At 34.6% G+C, this 17,069-nt stretch overlaps 1 protein-coding gene across 2 annotated transcripts in view; it reads right to left on the bottom strand.

The window, feature by feature from the left end:
- The window catches only part of SNX7 (sorting nexin 7), a 108,452-nt gene that overhangs the window by 33,028 nt on the left and 58,355 nt on the right, over positions 1–17,069 (bottom strand). The gene's annotated exons all lie outside the window — the stretch shown is intronic.

Below are 17,069 nucleotides of genomic sequence, written 5' to 3'. Positions count from 1 at the left end.
TACACTAAAAACTCTACGACATTGATAAAAGAAATGAAAGGCAACACAAATACATGTAAAGTTATTCTATGCTCACGGATTGGAAGAGCTAATATTAAAATGTCCATACTACCCAAGGCAATCTACAGAGTCAATGAAATCTCCATCAAAATACCAATGGCATTTTTCAAAGAACTAAAACAAATAATCCTAAAATTTGTATGGAACCACAAAATTCTCCAAATAGAACAATCTGGAGGGAAAACAAACAACCAAAAAGAAAATATAAAAACAAAAACAAAGCTGGAGGCACCATGTTCCCTGATTTCAAACTATACTACAAAGCTGTAGCAATCAAAACAGTTTGGTACTGGCCCAAAAAGAGACATAGAACAGTGGAATAGAATAGACAACCCAGAAATAAACCTACATATTATATGGCCAATTAATATATAACAAAGGAGGCAAGAATATACAATGAGGAAAAGACAGGCTTTTCAAAACATGGTTTTAAGAAAACTGGACAGTCACATGCAAATGAATGGCACTGAACCAGTATCTTACAACATATACAAAAATAAATTGATAACAGATTAAAGACCTGAATGTAAACCTGAAACTAGAAAATTCCTAGAAGAAAATCATAGGATGTAAACTTTTTAACATTGATCTTAGCAATATTTTTTTGGCCTCAGGTAAGAGTCAACAAAAGCTAAAATAAAACAAATGGGACCTCATCAAATTAAAAAAAATGTTTGCACAGTGAAGGAAATCATCAACAGAAAATGAAACCTATTGAATGGGAGAATGTATTTGCAAATCATACATCTCATAAGGGTGTAATATCCAAAATATATAATGAACTTATACAATTTAATATTTAAAAAAAACTGATTGAAAAATGGGCAGAAGACTTGAATATATATGTTCCTAAAGAACACATATAGATGGCAATAGGCATATGAAAAGATACTCAACGTCACTAGTCACCATGGAAATGAAAATCAAAACAACTATGAGATATGACCTCAAACCTGTCAGAAAAGTTATTATCAAAAAGATAAAGGGGGGCCAAGATGGAGGAACAGCATGGAAGTTTTTTTTGCATCTCTAGTCCCTGCAATACAGCCAGATCAACACTAAACCATTCTGCACACCTAGATAACTGATTTGAGGATTAACACAACAATCTGCACAACCTGAACCAGAGAACTCAGCAGGCACGAGGCACGAAGAGGTGAACTGGGGGAGAAAGCCACAGAGAGAGGGGAACTCTTTGGCTTGCAGATAGAGGATGGAGACAGGGGGAGAGTACAGAAAGCATCCTCTCCGCCTAAAAGCAGCTGGGGAGAAAATAAAGAGTACACAAGAGACTGAACAAGAAAGGGAGAAAGGAGAAAGGAGAGGGTTTAAATTCCATTAAGACTCTGTAAATGGGGAGTGCAGAGTCTGAAACTCCGCAGCTCGATACCTGGCAGTGCTCTGGGGGGAAGGGCAAATCCCCACAGAGAGCGAGGTCCTCGGGGTCCTCAGGCCACACGGAGAGAGGAAGTTCCCCTGCTGGGAGGGCATTTGGTAGAGGCTGGTCCCAGCGAACCCCAGAGAACAACCACATCCTTTGGTGCTGGAACACGAACGTTAAAGGGAAAGCCCGGTACCAGATATGTGTTGTAATTATCCATGAACCCTGAAATGCTACTGCTACAAGATCACGGGAACTTTTTCTGGGGTGGGCTGGCACCCAGCCACAGTTCTGGGTATTGGCAGCAGCACAGTCCCACAAACGATCCTGGGGGTGAGCTGGCACCTGGCCATTGCTCACTGAGACCCTCCCCCAGAAGGTCTGAGTAGGTCAAAGCCACAGTCCCTCAGAAGTGAGGGGCTGGGAAACACAGCCGCATCTGAGACGAAACTCAGGAGGGAGTTACCGCCTGGCAACCTAACGGCTTGGTCACAGACAGTGTAAGAGCGGGGAGTGGACGGAAGCCAGAGACACAGGAGGGGTGTGCCACTGCTGGTCAGTGAGAGCACAGCGTTCTGATACTAGAGACTGGGTAACTGAGTTATGCCATTTTCATCCCTCCCACGCATATGCATACACACCTACAGGCGCCATAACAATCTACCCCAGTAATGGAGAATGGAGCCATTACACTAAGCCCTGCACAACTGGGCCAAGCTCACTCTTCAGGAACACAAGTCTCTCTGCCTGCTTAGTTTACTGACTATAATGTGCTTCATAGTTCAACGTCTAGGGGAAAATGATGTAATTTCAATCGTACTTCAGTCTGTTTGCTGGTCCATCTATTCAATTTTTTTCTTTTCTTATTCTTAGATACAGAAAGAAAAAATTTATTTTTATTTTCCATTTCTATTAAAAATATTTTTTCTACTATATTTTTTATTTTTGTAAATTTTTCAAATTCTATTTTTTTATTTCCATCATTTCATTTTATTCTATTTCATTGTATTCACTTTTTCAAATTTTCAAACTTTTCCTTTTTTTTCTTATCTTTCCCTTTTTCCTCTAATCTATCAAGCTCCTTTCAACAACAAGACCATAACATATCTAAGATCTACCATCCTTTTTTGGATTTTTTTGTGTTGTTTTTAATTTTTTAATTTTAGATTTTTTTCTACCTTATGTATTCCTTTTCTTCCTTCAAAATGATGAAATACAGGAATGCAGCCCAAAAGAAAGAACAGGAAAAAACGACATCCAGAGACTTAATCAACACAGATACAAGCAAGATGTCCGAACCAGAATTTAGAATGATGATAATAAAAATACTAGGTGGGGTTGAAAACAGATTAGAATCCCTTTCTGCGGAGATAAAAGCTAGTCAGGATAATATAAAAAAAATGTTATAACTGAGCTGCAATCTCAAATGGATGCCACAGCGGCAAGGATGGATGAGGCAGAGCAACGAATCAGCAATATAGAGGACAAACTTATGGAGAACAATGAAGCAGAAAAAAAGAGGTAGACTAAAGCAAAGGAGCACGATTTAAGAATTAGAGAAATCAGTGACTCATTAAAAAGGAACAACATCAGAATCATAGGGGTTCCAGAAGATGAAGAGAGAGAAAAAGGGGTAGAAGAGTTATGTGAGCAATCATAGTGGAAAACCATGCAGTTGGTGGGAATGTAAATAATTGTAGCCACTATGGAAAAGAGCATGGAAATTCCTCAAAATATTAAGAATAGAACTACTGCGCAATCCAGCAACTCCACCTCTGAGTATTTATCTGAAGAAAATGACAGCACCAATTCAAAGACATATATTCACCCCTACATTCATTGCAACATATTTACAATAGCCAAGTGTCCACAGATAAATGAATGGATAAAAAAACCATGATCTATATCTATCTATATCTATATCGATATCTATACGTATCTATATCTATATACTTATATAGATATATATACACACAGATATATATGTATATACATACATACACACACACACAATGGAATATTAGCCACAAAAAAGAATGAAATCATAACATTTGTGACAACAGAGATGGACAACATAATATCGAGAAGGTATTATGCTAAATGAAAGAAGTTAGTTAGGGAATGACAAATGCTGTATGATTTCACTTATATGTGGAATCTAAAAAACAAAACAAAACAGAAACAGATTCATAAATATAGGAAACAAACTGTTGGTTACCATGGGGGGAGGGGTTGAGGGATTGAGGGTTGGGTGAGATAGGTGAAGATGATTAGGAGACACAAACTTGTAGGTATAAAATAAATAAATCATTGGGATGTAATATACAGCATAGGGAATACTGTCAATAATACTGTAACAACTTTGTGTGATGACAAATGGCAACTAGATTTACCATGGGGAATACTTTGTAGTGTATAAAAATATTGAATCACTATGATGTACACCTGAAATTAATAGGATATATGTCAACTGCACCTCATTAAAAAATAAATAAAATTAAAAAAGAAAGAAAAAGAACTAAGTTGAAGAGTGAATAAACAGACTTTGTCCTCAAGGACTCATACCCAAGAGGAGAGATTAAAAAATCAATCATATGAAGTAAACGTGAAAGGCATTTCATGTAAAGCAAATAGTAGTATGCAGTCCTAGAAGCATGTCTATTTGGGAGTTTCTAAAAAATTACAGGTGGTTCGTTAAAGTTGGTACCTGGAGTGTGAGTAGGGGAATTACAAAAGATGAGGAAAGAGAGGCAGGCAGTTGCCAGGTCCTAAAAGGATATCCTTTAAAAAAGACAAGTGAAATAACTGAGAGGGGCTAAGGAAAGGAAAGGACCTGGGGACAGCAGTAACAAATCAGATTCCTGATGCAGGGGTCCTTTAGGAGAAAAGGTAAATGCTGGGAGACAGAATCAGCAGGGTTTGTCAACTGACAATATGTGGGCACTGGGAGAAAAGTCTGTTTTGCTGGTAAGATTAACTGGAGGAATAGGTCGAGTATCCCACTTAAGCTCTGAAACTTCCAAAGTGACTTGGGTAGTTTGGGCAAGCAGGGAGGGGATAGGGACTTATCAGTTATACACAAACACATCTAAGTACTTTCAATAATTAAAAATTAGAACTATATGTTTGTGGAGGACAAATAAAACTGTAAGAAAAATACCCAGAGAAGTGCTCTGCATCTAAGTGCAGCTGATGTACATTCTCTATCTTTTGGGCAAGACTTCTCTTTATTACCAAGGTTTTTAGCTTGATATTTTAATGATGCTTAAATTGCCTTAGAATTCTTCTAGAATAAAAAATAGTGATGTGGTTCATTTTTGAAAACTGTTAAAAACACTTGTTCCTGCGAAATAAATACCTAATCCTACTCATTAAAACACATAAATATATAACCCTGGTGCTATTTTTTACCCATATCTTCTTTTGATATAATCAATTGTTTTATTGCACTATGCTTTAAAGATTTTCAGAAAACTATAAAACATTTTACTGGTTTAAAGTAAGTAATTCAAATGTCATTCAGTATTTTAACTGAATTAAGTAGAAATTTTAGGTTTAGTGTACCTATAGAAGAATCAAGTCTTAGGGCACCTCGGTGGCTTGGTTGGTTAAGCATCTGACTCTTGTTCTCAGTTAGGTCATGATCTCATGGTTTGTGAGTTTAAGCCCCACATCGGGCTCTGCACTGACACTACGGAGCCTGCTTGGGATTCTCTCTCTCTTCTTTCTGCCCCTTCTCTGCGTGCTTGCTCTCTCTCAAAATAAACAAGCAAACTTAAAAAAAAAAGAAGAATCAAGTCTTCTTCAGGAAATATAGTATGTATTGTGATAGAGCTGTGAGAAATTTGATACAAAAAACAACAGAAAAGTTTTCTGTTAGAAAAGGAAGGCCATTCAGAAGTGGTTCAACATCAAGAAACACCTTCTAAGAGTTACATACTGAAAAGATGACAGTCTTTATTTACTAAGTTCATAATTGTTTATTTCTTGCCTACTACGGGCAAGGCACATGGTAGATGTTTGAAGAGTAGAAACCACATAATGAGCACACAATTTCTTTGAGGCACCTGCAGCTAAATAAATCTTACAAAAAGCAGGATTCCTACATTTGGGGTTTTCATTTGTTCTAGAAAGAAGCTTAAATTAAATCCTAAATTGTTTTTTAGTTAAAAACTATTTTTCCTGAAAGATGAACATGACCAAACATTGGCAACTTTGTGACATGTTTCACTAAGAATTCTTACAAAGTGAATGAAAAATGTGCTGATCGCTGAGAAGGGACAAAGTCACAGAGGAAAAAATTAAAGAAAATAACAAGAAGAAAAAAAAATCACACTAAAAATAGTCTACCACTAACATTAATATATTAGTGTTAAAGTAATATTTAATTACTCTTTCAATATTTAATTCCCTTTCATGAAAAGTACAGTCTAAGAGAAGGATGTCAGGTAGAAGAATAAAAGACACATAAAGTTCATGTCATATCCCATCAACTTGGAGGTATTCTAGATTCAGCTGAAGGGAACTTCCCTTTGTTAGGTTGGCCTTGTTTTGTTTCTTTGGTTCAGTTCAAGGTTATCTAGAGAATAGCCTAATGATCAAAAGGGCCGTGAACGGATGCACTGGGTTCCATCAACACCAGCTATAGCTTGAACCCTGGTCATCATGCTGTGAATGTCTGTCACAAGGCATGTGGGAAAGCCGGTAAAATAATCTGGATGAATCTATGCAGATCATTCATTACGCTAGAAAATAAAACCTACATTCTATTGGCATAGGTCTATGGACCATTGTTACAACTGTAGACTATTACACTATCTTTAAGGTATTCAATTTTTGACACCCATGTCTGCTAATGCAACCACAGGTGCACTCAATTCCTCAAACTCACTTAACCACATTGGAGGTTTCCCTCCTTATTCCCTCAAACCTGACTTTGGGTGAAACCAATGTAGAAACCCTTTAGTATTTTAATTATGTTTATATTACTAAATATTTCTATTTATAGATTTTATGGATTGTAATTTTCTATTACTTTTACAAATTTAAATTTGTAAGAAAATACACATTACAACCATCAGAAATAGATCTACCATTAGAGAAGTTATATAAATCCATGAAATATGATTTATTAGCTATTTGTAACCAAATTATTGACTGAAATATAAAAAAAAAATTAATTCTTTAAAATAGTATTTTGGTAACTTTATAAAAAAAGTAACAGTACATTTTAGAATCCTATAATTTTTTTTGTGTGACAAAATGTGATCCTGGAAATTATAATGTAAATATTTATTTATAAAGAAAATATTACAGATGAGGAATGTATTCTCACAAAGTTAGGGTTGCAAATAAGACATTAAAAATATAAAAATGGGGCACTTGGGTGGCTCAGTTCGTTAGGTGTCTGACTTAGGCTCAGGTTGTGATCTTGTAGTTCGGGAGTTCGTGCCCCGAATCGGGCTCTGCACAGACAGCACAGAGCCTGCTTGAGATCTGCTCTTCCCCTCTCTCTCTGCCCCTCTCTCCCTTGTGCTTTCTCTCTCCAAAAATAAATTAATTTCTAAAAAGCTATATAGCTTTAAAAAATGTATTGTTAAAAAGAACATACTCCACAAATATAAATCTTTAAAAATATTTTATAATAAATAAAATATGGAAATAAATTCTGTAAAATGGGATTACTTGTATACTCATCAAATACATAAGAGGTAAATAAAATGTATCCAGACTACATATTTGATCTAACACTAAACATTTGAAAATAAGTGGACTTTTCTTTTTAGAAATTAAAGCATATTTAAAGATGACTGGGTAGGCTTTTTGCTCTTAAGACTTAAGTTTGATCTTTTGATGCTGTTGCTCTCAATGCATTTCCATTACTGAGGCAAGAACTTTTAAGTTTACTAACAGAAATAACCATTATTCCACTGAATTTGCTTAGCTAGCCTATGTCCTCCCACAAATGGACTTTGAGAGCTTCTTCGGACTTTCTGGCAGGAAAGTACAGCTATTTAGGAATTACTTTAGAATAGCTCTGGATTTGGCAAGGGCTATGAAAAAGAGCAATTAGCTTTTAGAGGGATGGACACAAAAAATGGAGACCATCTCCCCAGCCAGCAGAGTGAAATCACCCATTGTTATTAAGGGGATGACAAACAGTCCTAACTCCTTTACGTTCTTGAAAGCCTTTAGACCATCTTTCTTCTTTCTCGAACACTATCAAGGATAGCCTGGTAGTAAGAATAAGAGGGGAATTCAAAGGGGTGTCTTCAAGTCATAGTGAAGAGTGGAGTTAGGAAAGGGAGTCATGTACCTGCAAGTACCTAGCACATAGCAGATTCTTAATATCTGCCATCTAATTTAACACTTCTGAGTCCCTACCACAATCAGGTCCTGTGCTATATGTGACATACAGCACCTCATTTAACTTTCTCTATAACTCTTGGAGGTAGCTTTCTTTTGCCCAAATCTAGCTGGCCTAAGTTTTTGGTAATGTTAACAAAAATAGAATTTGTAGATGATGTGGATCCCTGGAACACTATATTCTCAATAGCCTTAGGCCAATTCTCAAAAAATTTTTTTTCTCCTGAAATGTGTGGCAAACTCAGTCTAAATTTTTCTTTATATATATATATATTTCTGTCCCATAAATTTTATTTACTTGTGCTCCTTAAACCTCTATTCTCTTCCAAAATGCAGTTTCTTATTACCCTCAATGAGATAGAACAAATAAATTGAATATTAAACATTAATTTAAAAAATCTTTACATGCTTACTATGTGCCAGCCATTGGCTCAGGCACATGACCAATGGCACAGGCATGAACACAAGAGGAAAGGTCCCTGTCATTGGGAGTTTATGAGATAGTAGGGGTTTAAGACACACATTGTACTAGGCATCCACTCTTATTTTACCAATTGTTTTCCAGTCTATCAATAAATTTGTTCTTTTTTTTTTATATAAAATAAGAAAGTACTTCCCAAAGTTTAAGCAATCTAGAATATCTACATTCAAAAATTCCTCTAAAAAATGAAATGTCTTTACATCCAATAACTATCCTTACTGCACTAAATATCCACTTGATGGAATTAAGCTAAGCATTGATATAGAGAAGTAAACAATCAAATTGTAATCAACTCAGATAGGGTAATAACCTCATTTCCAGAACATTTCTGTATGTCCAGTGCTCTGCTGCATGTGGGGAGCAAGACATGTACCTGTTACAAGGGAGAGTGACCTGCCTTAGTGACAAGTTCCTTGCTTCCTAACAACAAGATGCTTTTGCATCTAGATCAACCCGGAGTCCACAAGTACTGTCTACTTAGGCAGCTTCACTCTGAACAAGTAACATTTCATCCTTCTTGGTTGCCCGAGGGTATTAATACATTGGTTTGGGCTCTTCCTCTTTTCTTGTCCTGAATTCTAAAAACCTCATAATCACACACATGTATAATAGACTCCTTAATAATAAGTCTACGGTTTGCTAATCTGTAATATGAGGAGGAAGAGAGTACCCACTTAATAGGATTCTTTTGAATACTGTGTTAGCAAAGAACCTGGGACTTAAGCATTTAGCACACGTTAGGGTTAGAGGTGCACTCTGAAAGGATTAGTCTAAGTGTCTCAGAAATATCCTGAATGAATCTGTCAGGCTCACTCATGTGCACTATATTAGAGACTCCTTACCGAGGACGTGCATAACAAAAGGAACAGCAATCATAAGAGAAACAGAGACACTTTGTTAATGGCTCAGAAAGCTCCTTCCAAAACCTAATGTATCTGAGAGTGCTCATGGCCGGACTGGACGATGTAGCCAAGCCAAAACATCTAAGTAAGGCCATTCTAACAGGCCTTTCTCCAAATCAGATACGTGGAGCCAAAAAAAGTCCAAAAATTACCTCCATTTTAAGGAACTAGGTTGCCATGTCACATTAATGGGTTAATGTTAGTATCTTGTCAATTATGAAATAATAAAATCCTAAAACAGAAGATGCCAACGGACCTTTTGCTCCCCTGACTCTGAAGGCACTTTAGAGTATACTTCCTATTAACTAAAAATACCTTTTCAAGCAACTGAAGAAGATCCACCATATTTCCAAACATTTTCTCCCCCCCCCCACCCCAAACATTTTCTTAGGCCTTTAGTTTTTCTTATTTATCAGATATTGGTTATTAGTTTTTAGGAAATGTATTAGTTCAGTCAACAGCTAGTTGTTGAACACTTGCTATGTGCCAAGTATCATGTTAGGTCCAGTGCCCCTGTGTGAAATATTTACCTTCTTTTCTCACCCATTTTTTTGACATACTGATTTCACAGAGACAGATCTTTACCTGACATCACAAAATTCTCTCAATTCTGATACTATTTCATGATGAGACTAATATGAAATGCCTTAATCTATGTTTCTCAAATTGGGATTCCTATATCCGCATTAATACTCAGGGATGGTCCAGAGAATTGCTTCTCTGAATAGTCATGAATAAACATGGTACAATCTTTTATCATATTTTATGTGGATAGATATTTTATGGAGATCATATAAAATATTCTTAAATTAACACAAACATAATATGGAGTAGTGATATGCAAATAAAGCTTCAAAACAAAAGAGCTTAAAAAAATTTGAGCTTACATTGCCCATTAATGGGTCCCTCTCAGACAACTGGGGTGTATGTTCCACCTTTTCTACGTCAAAGAAAGTAACTCTTTTGGTTAAAATGTTTGAATTACACACTACGTTAAAATGTGTGTTAGAAGCAAATCTGCTTGACTGCTGAACTATATATTTAATAAATAATTAATATATTTTGGCATGATAATTCTAGGGGAGTTAATTGCCATGATTACCAACAATTTGTCAAAGTATCATTTATTAAAATTACAGATTGAGAAAGCAGCTTCCTCACAGCCTATTTCTCCAGGAATAGCTGCCAGGATGATGGAAGAAAATACTAGTCAAAATTTTTTCAATCACTGTGATCTATCACTGCTAAGTAGCAGTCTAGGGGGGATTTCACTTACATCTCTAAGAATCACTCTCACTGACTATTCAATCATCCATCTTTTATCACTCATGCCTTACATTATAATCTGGCAAGGAAACATCCTTTTCCTCACCCCATCACTGTCTCCACTTGCAAGTACAGTAGTAAGGACAAACAGCACAATTAAAATTTAGAGTCTCTCCAGTATTATGACTAGGCCCCTAACATCAAAACAGCTTATGAGGGTCTACTCCAAAAGCATTATTGGAAGAATTTTTTCTTCATTAAAAAATAATGGCAATCTCACAAAACTTAGTCCAATATGGAAAATTTTATGAGATTAGCAAGGCCTTGATACAAAAACTGATGTTCCTGGTATAAGCAATAGTAATAACAAATCATTCTTTTTCTTCTCAGCTTTACTGAGATATAATTGACAAATAAAATTGTGTATGTGTGAAGTGTACAAGATAATGATGAATCTCATTCTTATTCAGAAATATTGATACAGAAGTCTTTCTAAAACACTGAGCAAACCAAATCCAGCAATGGCCAAGTTGGATTTTCCCAAGGATCTAAGGATGGTTCTGATGAGACAATCTCTTAGTATAAATCACCATATTAAGTGCATAATGGAGAAAAATCACAGAACTGAATGAGTAGATAATAGACAACTATTTAATAAAATTTACCACCCACATATGAGTCAACCTCCCATCACAGAGGATAAGAACTGCCTTAGCCTGTTTAAAAATATAGCAGGGGGAAAAGCTATAGCAAACATCATTATTAATGAAAAAAATCTTGAAAGCATTTATTTTAAAATCAGGAATAATACAAGAATGTCCCATCACTAATAACATTATAATGCATTTTTAGCCAGCTCAGTAAGAAATGAAAAAAAGAAATATAAAGTATAATGAGTGAATAAATATCAAATATCAAGTAAATAAACAAAGCTATCAATATGCACCCATGATGGGATCTTCTACATAGGAAATCCCCAAGAGTCCACAAATCACTAAAATTAAAACAAATTTAGAAGATTATTGGATATAAGATAAATCTGCTCAAGTGAATTACATTTCTATACACTCATGCTGAAAAAAAGTTATAAAATAAATTTTCTGGATTTATAATTTATGATAAATACAAACAAAAAAATAAGGTTCTTAGGAATAAATTTATCAAAAAATGTAGAAGAACTTTTTGGAAAAGACATTTTGAACTTTATTGAGAGATATCCAAGAAGACTTAAATAAATGGTGAGCATCTAAACAATCATTCTGTTTCATATGTTCTAGTTAGTTCTCTTTCCTTTCATTTCAATTTAATTATGTTTCTCAGATAATCCTTTTCAGAAGAGCATTTAGTACAAAGTAGGTTCTTTTGCTATTCTCTATTTCAGTCTACTGTTCATTTCCTTAACCTTTATCAGAACTGACAATTATTTTTATTTGCCTATGTTGAAATGTAAGTTGTACCATAAGAGCCATGTGTCTATCTTTTGACCATTACATCCCCAGTACTTACACCATATGGGAATTTGATAATTATTTGTAGAATAGATAAATTATTTTAGAAAAGTGAAATATTAGCAATGAATCTAGGCTTGTTTCCCTACTGCCTTTCCAACGATTATTTCTTTATACTTTTAAATACCACACAAAACTAAAATGTGCCCGTACCAAACCCTAAAGTCATATTATCACCAAAATTTCGAACAAAAAAAAAATACAATTTGAGAATAATAGCTATTCTTTCTTAAAGATATCTTCATTGTTTTCCTTTTAAAGTGGCTTCTCTATTATTTCCTTTTATGGAAAAAAAATCAACCATTCAATCTATTTATTCAAATGCTAAAAATTTCTCTTCATCATCAGAAAAGCTGGGAAATTATCATTTCCAAAAGTTCTTGAAAATAATATACCTAAATAAAAAGAGTTAGATTGCCACTCCATCAGAAGACAATAGAAAATTCAAAAATCTAATTCTATTCTGACAGCCATGTCTTCTTAACAAGTATTAATTAAATTGCAGGGGAGAGATAAGAGGGCTCTTAACAATAAAATTATATTATTTTCTGATTCGTGAGAGAGGTAAGATGTGTCTGGAGAAATTAGATGCTTGATTATATAATGCTGCTCAGGCATACATGTGATTACTAAGTAGTACCTTTTTTATATACTTTACAATACACACGTTTCTTAAAAAGTAGAAACCTTTCTCCCTAAAACCCATTGCCAATTTTGTCATGCAAGTGTAACATGCCCAGGAAGACACAATGCATTTTCTAAAAATGACAATTTGAGTCATAAACACCCACAAATGTAGTTGACACATCACCTTTCAAGTCAGCATCTCCAGCACCTCTAATATTCCTCAAATAAAGAATACGTTTTCCTGTAACATTAGAGGCAACAAAGCCAATTATTTAAATATTCTTATTTTTTTAAATGTAGTGATATCCTTTGAATCTTCTGCACAACAGAGGCATAGTAAATGCAGATTGGACTGCGGAAGATTTATTTTGAAGTGCTTCCATGAGTCTTTTTAATATAAATCTTTTTAAAAGGAATGATGTGTCTCCTTAAAAATTAAAAAGGAAGTCAAGGTCTTTGACTCTTTAGATGTAATAATTTCCTGTATTTGTTTTGGAAAAACATAATCTAAACTTAGAAAAGCAATATGCTAGGGATGCTTGTGTGCCTCAGTCAGTTAAGTGTCTGACTCCTGATTTTGGCTCAGGTCATGATCTCCAGGTGCATGAGATAAAGCCCCACGTTGGACTCTGCACTGACAGCACAGAGCCTGCTTGGGATTCTCTCCCCCTTTCTCTCTTCCCCTCTCTCCTCTCAAAATAAATAAATAAACTTTAAAAGAAATAAAAGTAATATGCAATATTATCATTAGATTTTACTGAGGTTAAATGTTATTTCAAAGCCAAAATCTAAACTTATGTCTTTTACAGACCTTTACAGGCTCCCCAATTTTCTGTCAAGAAATACTTTTACTTTATTCACTGCTTAACCAAACAGTGTCTCACATATTATCTCATTAAGCAAGCAAGAATAAGGCTCTAGAGGTTTCAGTGACTTTTTTGTAACTTCTTCCTGGAACCTAGGTTCTCTAACTCCAACCCCCAACATACTACTAAATCCTATTTTGGAGTTTACATGCACGTGAACTTCAGAGAATGTACAAACAACTTACAGGGCTACCTAAACACAGGAAATTCCATTTATACATAACTCTTCTTGTTAATTGACCTGTAACATAACCTCAGTTTCAGGTGTACAACATAATGATTCAGTATTCATACATACAGCAAAATGATCACCACAATAACAAATCTGGTTAACATCCATCACCATTCATAGTTACACACTTTCTTTCTTACGATGAGAACTTTTAAGATCTACTCTCTTAGCAACTTTCAAATATACTCTACAGAATCATTAACTATGGTTACTGTGCTGTACATTATATGCCCATGACTTATTTATTTTATAACTGGAAGTTTGTACCTTTTGACAACCTTATATTTAACTTTTATTAAATGTTTTTAAATTATGTGCATAGTTTATAATATAGATACAATATACAAATTTAGCAGTATGAATTGATAATCTGTGAATTTAAAATGTACATATAGCAGGGTGGTATGCTCAGAAATATTTAAGTGATGAAGCATGTGATCAAAAAGTCTAGTGACTACAAGTCATCTTTGCTGAAGTATTGTGTACATTAATTACACTTTTACTCAGGGTAATTCTGATGTTTCTTTCAGACATTCATCTCTTTTCCATTTGAATTCCTACCAAAGCTAAAACCTCCATTAGATATAACCTTTCCTCTTTGACCCAACCAACAAAACTACCATATATAAAAAACAACTCTTAAAGTTGCAACATATTCTAAACCAGAGCTAGCCAACAGAACTTACTGTGATGATAGAAATGTTCTGCTCTAGAGTGTCCAGACAGTAGCAATAGCCACACCTGACTACCAAAACAGTTAGTTCAACTGAGGAAATGAATTTTAAATTGTATTTAATTTTAAGTAATTCCAATGTAAATGTAAATAGCCACATGTGACTGGGTACTATACTATACAGAACAGCTCCAGAAAGCTGTGATTAATATAGCTGGAATAGCATTTATGCTCAAGTATATAAGTTAGAGGTTCTCTCCCCAAAAGGTATCTTTTAATAAGGTTTTACTTGTTTTCCTAAAAAGCCTCTCATACTATGGAATATTTTTTGAACTACTTCATTCTTTTTTAAAGTTTTATTTATTTTGAGAAAGAGAGAGAGCATGAGCGGAGGAAGGGCAGCAAGAGGGAGAGAGAATCCCAAGCTGGCTCTGCACGGTCAGCACAGAGCCAGATGCAGGGCTCAAACTCATAAACTGCAAGATCATGACCTGAGCTGAAACCAAGAGCTGGACACTTAACCGACTGAGTCACCCAGGTGCTCCAGGTTTTTTTTTTTTTTTTTGAAGGTGACAACACAATAACTATTTCTAGAAAATGATTCATAATTCAAGTGTTTGATTATCATTACAAATAAGTATTTTAAAGTCTACTTTTAAAACACTGCAAACAGACAAAAAGAGCAACGAGTGAAGAGAGACAAGTCCCATCATACATAAAATATATTCTAAGACCTCCATTATTGAAACAGTATGGTTTTGGAGCTTAACCAACAGGCAGATCAAAGCAACATATAAAAAGGTCTTAAAATAGGTGCACATGAAAACAAAAACTATCAAAGGTAGTATATTTCACAGGTAGCATCAAAAATTACTGGGGAAAAAACATGATTATTCAATAAATAGTTTTGGCACAACTGGATAGTTACTTAGAAAAGTATATAGTTGAGTCCACACCTCACATTCATAACCAGACTCAATTCCAATGGCTCAAAGATTCAAATATTAAAAAATAAGAAAACCACAAAAATTAACAGAAGAGACATGAGACAATATTTTAATTACCCTGAAGTAGGGGAGGACTTTGTCACATGTTCTTAAAACTAAAGTCCTTTAGAAAAAGATAGATAAATTTGACTTTATAAAAACTAAACATTTCTGCATAACAGAAATCACTATAAAGAAAATTAAAATATAAATGACAACAAAAAAAGACTAAGAAGATTCCCTAATAATACCAATAGAGAAAATCTAATGATCAAAAATAGAAAATCACCAAAAAGAAATACAATTTTACATGAACTGAATAAAATTTAACAAATTTAATAAAACTAAACATATAAAAGTGCTTGATCCCACTCATCATCATATAAATGCAAATTAAAACTACTACTTTCCATTTATCAAATGGGAACATTGTAGTTTAACAATGATGAGCCTAGGGTGGAGGGTACAGGAGTAAACAAGCAATCAAAAACATCCTGGAGAGGGGCACCTGCGTGGCTTAGTCGGTTAAGCATTGCATGCTTGGTTTCCGCTCAGGTCATGATCTCATGGCTTCTTGCGGTGAAGCGCTGTGTTGGGCTCTGAGCTGATGGTACAGAGCCTGCTTGAGATTTTCCGTCTCCCTTTCTGCCCCTCCCCTACTCATGCTATCTCTGTCTCTCTCAAAAAAAAAAAAAAAAAAAAAAAAAAAAAAAAAAAAAAAAAAGAAAAATCCTGGAAAGAATGTAAATAGCTCTCCCAGTGGAAAGCAATTTGGTGGTAATAATAATAACAATATCAACAATAATAACAGATTCTTTTAACCCTTTCTTTGTACCAGACACTATTTTAAACACCTTATTATATACATTAATAAATACATTTGGCCCTAGGAGCTAAGTACTGTTATTTCTATTCTACAAACTAAGAAACTAAATCAAGGAAAAGAAGTTGACTAACTTGTCCAAGATTCCAACACTTAGTAATGAGGTATCAAAATTGACTAGCTTCTGATTCAGCAATTTAACTTCTAAGTATTTATCTACAGATCAACTGGTATACTTACAAAATAATATTTGTACAAGGTTATTCACGGAAGCATTGTTTATATCAGCAAAAGATTAGAAGTAAAGGGTCACCAGTAGCAGTCAGATTAAATAAATTCTGATACTTCCATACACAGAATACTATGTAGCTATAAAAGGTCAGTGACGGTAATGATGCCCAAGATACATTAATAAAACAAAATGCTGAAAACTTTATAGCATACTACATTCATTAAGAAAAGGGACATCAGAATGCCTTCTTGTATTTGTTGTACATCCATGGAAGGTTAGAAAAGTGGCTAACAACAGTAGGTACTTGTAACGTGGGTGGCAGGACCTGGGAGTCATAGGATATGAGGATGGGAAGAAGACATTTCATTAAATGTATGCTTTAAGACTTAGGAATTGTGAACCATGTGAAGGTATTACCTATTCAAATAAATCAGTTTCATTTTTTCTTAAACAACATCCTAATTTTTTATGTTTAGAGATAAATACATGTTTGGGAAAACATGTATTTTGAAGTTCCTTATGTTATATAAATGAGTACTAACAGTTGGAGATAATACCTATAGGGATATATCACACAGGGATTCAAAAGTAAGGCACAGAAACAGACTCTAAGCTCCTTTTTCCTGATTGCTATCTAACCCTTCCAATGAAAAGGGATGTTAGATG

Source organism: Lynx canadensis, chromosome C1 (genome assembly GCF_007474595.2).
Source record: "Lynx canadensis isolate LIC74 chromosome C1, mLynCan4.pri.v2, whole genome shotgun sequence".
Lineage (NCBI taxonomy): Eukaryota > Metazoa > Chordata > Mammalia > Carnivora > Felidae > Lynx > Lynx canadensis.
The sequence above is the reverse complement of the archived record's forward strand: the minus strand, read 5'-3'. Positions and strand labels throughout refer to the sequence as shown.